This window comes from Aegilops tauschii, chromosome 2 (genome assembly GCF_002575655.3).
Source record: "Aegilops tauschii subsp. strangulata cultivar AL8/78 chromosome 2, Aet v6.0, whole genome shotgun sequence".
Lineage (NCBI taxonomy): Eukaryota > Viridiplantae > Streptophyta > Magnoliopsida > Poales > Poaceae > Aegilops > Aegilops tauschii.
The window spans coordinates 92,450,877-92,455,218 of record NC_053036.3 but is presented as its reverse complement, the minus strand read 5'-3'; positions in this window follow the sequence as shown (position 1 = coordinate 92,455,218).

Genomic DNA, 4,342 nt, shown 5'->3' with positions numbered 1-4,342 from the left:
TTGCAGGGTTGTTTGAGAGAGACAATCTTCATCCTACGCCTCCCACGGATTGATAAACCTTAGGTCATCCACTTGAGGGAAATTTGCTACTGTCCTACAAACCTCTGCACTTGGAGGCCCAACAACGTCTACAAGAAGAAGGTTGTGTAGTAGAAATTAGTGATGCAAAGTGGTCCATCTCTGAATGTAATCTCTCAGAGTCTCATTCGGCTTTTGTACACAATGTTGCAATTCTACCAACCCTGCTGGTCGTTTGCAAGTAACTTCAAAAGTTCTGACAAACACTCGGGCTAGCTCTTCCCAACTGAATATACTGCCTGGGGCCAACTGATTCAACCATGCTTTGGCTGAACCTTCCAACATCAAAGGAAGATGCTTCATAGCTACCTCATCATTTCCACCACCAATCTGCACCGCCACCCGGTAATCTTCCAACCAAGTGTCAGGTTTCGATTCACCTGTGAACTTACTAACCCCTGTCTCCAACCTGAAATTGGGAGGGAGCTCAGCGGTTCTTATGGCTCTGCTAAAACACTCGGGACCTGAAACATGTACTCTGTTGCCACTCGGGCGATCTCTGTCAAGTCCCTCTCTATGTGCTCTGTTCTGTCGACCAGACCTTGCACGAGGATCGACCTCGCATCAAAACCTAACTCTCTTGGGTCGACTGGTACCCTACGCTCACCACTGTGCGGGCGCCTGTCATCATATTGCCGGGGCACATATGATCCACTCCTCGGAGGAGGTGTAGGCACTCGACGGTGATCATCATGACCGAGTCGGTGATCGTACTGCTCGTGGTTCCGACCCACGTATTGCTCTTGGCGATGTCCACGTCCCTCACGCCGTAGAGGCGATCTTGGGCTGTGTGCAGACTGAACTGTATCTGCCATTATAGATCCGCTATGAATCATGTTACGAGACTGAGATACTGCTGTGTTCTGCTCTCCCGCTGCTCTAAGTAGTGCTCTGATCTGCATCAAACCTCTTCCAGCCTCCGATTGTGACGGCTGAATAGACTCTGCTATACGGGCTGCAGCGGTAAGAATCTGAATCGGAGTGTTGTATACCTGTGGCTCGGGAGGAAACAGTTGCCGCTGACATCGACTGGACTCAGGGATCTGCCACCGAGCACGCTCATCGAGTGCATGCTGAAGGTTCTCCAGTCGAGTGGCTCAGCCAAAGTGGCCAGGCGCGTCGCCTCCAAGGCCCGAGCCTCAGGGGTCTCCCCGACGACAGGCGTGTGAAGTGCTTCCTCGTTGCGGCGGCGAAGTTCCTCTCTGTGCTGCGAGGTGAGGGCTTTGGGATGATATTCCTCATGAACGTGTGATGGATCGCCACCGTCATCGCCGTTGTCGCCTCGACGAAAACCAGGCTGACTGTGCGGCGCGTTAACCACCAAGAGTTCCGCCGCAGGGTCGCTGCTGTCGCACTCGGAAAGGGTCTCGACGGAACCAGTCGAACAGGCCGTAGAGAGGTTCGTCAGGCTCGATCGCCGCAACTTGTGGGGTGGCCGACTGGCGTGCCACCGCATGTTTCACCCACCGCTGAAGCCGCGACCGACCGGATCGCTTGCGCCAGCGGACAGCAGGGAGTGAAGATACCACGGGAGCCGACCGGTACTGGGTCGACGGCTGTCGCAGAAGGACGCCGCGGACGCATGCGCGAAAGTGCGTCGCCCCGTGGACGAGGAGCGTCTCGACGTCGAGAGGGGCTTCCTGGAGCCAGGCTGAGTCGTCAGCGATGAAAACGAGCGCACCGAGACGGATCTCGTGGCCCTCAGCCAATCCACCGCCGGAAACCATGATGATGGGAATCGGAAAAATCGCAACCTCACCGGAAAGTCGCTAAGACACCTGCCCCAAGGTGGGCGCCAACTGTCGTGGTTCTAAGTCTGACAGTAGAATGGGGGGTAGGTATGAGGAGGCAAGATCCTAGTGTGAGATTGTGCATGCAAGATTTACGAGTTCAGGCCCTTCGTCTCGGTGCCCGGCGATTGGATTATGCGTGAAGTTACAGGGGGTGCGAACCCTGGTGCCAGTGGAGGGGTGTGGCTTATATAGAGTGCGCCAGGACCCCGGCCAGCCCACGTTACAAGGGGTTCAATGTACATAAAGATAGGGCGTTACTGGTAACGCCAATAGTAAAGATACATAAATGATCATTAAGACTATGGAGTGAACGCCTGACCATTGCCTTACTGTGTGACTTTAGTTCTTTCGTACTCCGAGTGATTTATGAGGTGGTCGAGTGAGTATTCTCTAGTCGAGTACCATTGGGTCCTCCGAGTGGAATGCTTCTGGTCGAGTGGACAATGCCGCCCTTTGAAGCTTGACTTTAAGGTAATGTCCTTGCGAAGGGTGTCTAGGTCAGGCCCATTACCCTACCCCAGGTACATGTCATCGTCACCCACCATGCTCCTCCTCCTCTTCAACGCATCCGTCGTCGGTGTCCTCTCCGTCTTCGCCTCCGCGCTCTGCGGTCCCCATCCTCGTCTGCTAGGGCTACATGGTCGCGCTCCGTCCCGGCTGCGCGAGCACGATCCCCGCCCCGGCCATGCACTCCATGCTGGGCACGAGCCCCTCCCTGGCCATGCATGCTCTGCTCCGGCTGTGTGTGGTAGGTGGTGGAAGGAAAAGGAGAAGAGAGAGGAGAAAGAAAAGAGAGAAACGAGAGGAGAGAGAGGACAGAGAGGACATACAGGCATCCCCAACTGCCCCCAGGGGGCTGGGTTTGGGGTGGGTGTGCCGGAAGTAACTTTCGCCAAATCCGACGCAAAACAGGTTCCTGGGGGCCTGAGTGGGGCGTTTTTTGCCCGCCGGCGTCCAAAAAGTTGCTTGGGTGGGCTTCTTGGGGGCATGGCTGGAGATGCTCTTACCCTGCCCCTTCCACTGCCAGGGTTGGGTCTGGCATACATAGCCGGTATCTGACCATGTTGGCAAGGTCAGTTCTTGCTTGTCGTTAGCTAGCCAGCCCGAGAGGGACCAAAGGTTTGGACAAATCCCACACTACCATGCCAACAATGGATTATTGGATTGGGACTCGTCCTTCTTTTTCCTCGGCCTTATGGCTAGCTTTTCTACTAGGACTTAGGACTTTAGCCAACTCCAACGCTAGACCCCAAATCGTCCGGTTTCTTCTGTTTTAGGCAAAACACGGCCCAACAGGCGTTCCGCTTTTTATCCGCCGGACCCACAACCTGAAGCAGATTTGGGCCACAAATGCGTCTAGATGAACGATCTCGTTGGTTGCTCTCGTCCGCTCTCTGGCCCACAAATCAATGACCGCATGCCTCGCTCGCTGTGACACCCTGGATTTTGCCCTTTTTCTTTTTCTTGGATTTATTTGATATTTGGATTTGCATTTAAATTTGCACTCAATTCTTTTGGACTTACCACTTGGAAATTCTTTTGGTTTTCTTCCAAGTGGGTCCTATCATCTCTAACACTCTCTTGACCTCATCCCTCTCAAAGTTATGCCATGAAATAATTTTATGTAATGGCATAATATTCATTTTCATTCTGAAAATGAAGGTTTTCTCAATCTGCTATGAAGCAACCCTCATTTTTCTTCCTCGGAATTTTCGCAATAAATTCCCAAATATTCTTTGGATCATGACTCACCTTCCCATGCAAAAATATGCCATAGTCATTTGGAGAATTTGAGCTCAAGAAATTATTTTGACTTCTGGACAGTAAGGGCACTTTGTGAAGCAAGTGCATTTTTTACTTAATCCTCTTGGGCTGAAATTTTTACCACATGACTACCTTCCTACCAGAAGCTTAACCACCCAATTTCACTATCTAACTCCCAGTAATTTTCTCTCCACTTCCATCACAAGTTTCTGCCCAGAAACTTATCTGCTTGCTCAAGTCTTGTATAGTAGCGAGGTGGAAAGCCAAGGGCACTCTGCAGCACCGCGTTGAAGGGACAACACCCTAGACACGGTTTGTCAGCCCTAGCATGCCTCATGCGCTAGTGCACGCGGTGAACGCGCATGAACGCGGTATTCGACAGTCGGTCGGCGCATGATAACCCACAAGTATAGGGGGTCGCAACAGTTTTCGAGGGTAGAGTATTCAACCCAAATTTATTGATTCGACACAAGGGGAGCCAAAGAATATTCTCAAGTATTAGCAGTTGAGTTGTCAATTCAACCACACCTGAAAGACTTAATATCTGTAGCAAAGTATTTAGTAGCAAAGTAGTATGAAAGTAACGGTAACGGTGGCAAAAGTAAGAGTAGTAGTTAGTAATTGTAACAGTGGCAACGGAAAAGTAACTAAGCAAATAGCAATATGTGAAAAGCTCGTAGGCATTGGATCAATGATGGATAATTATC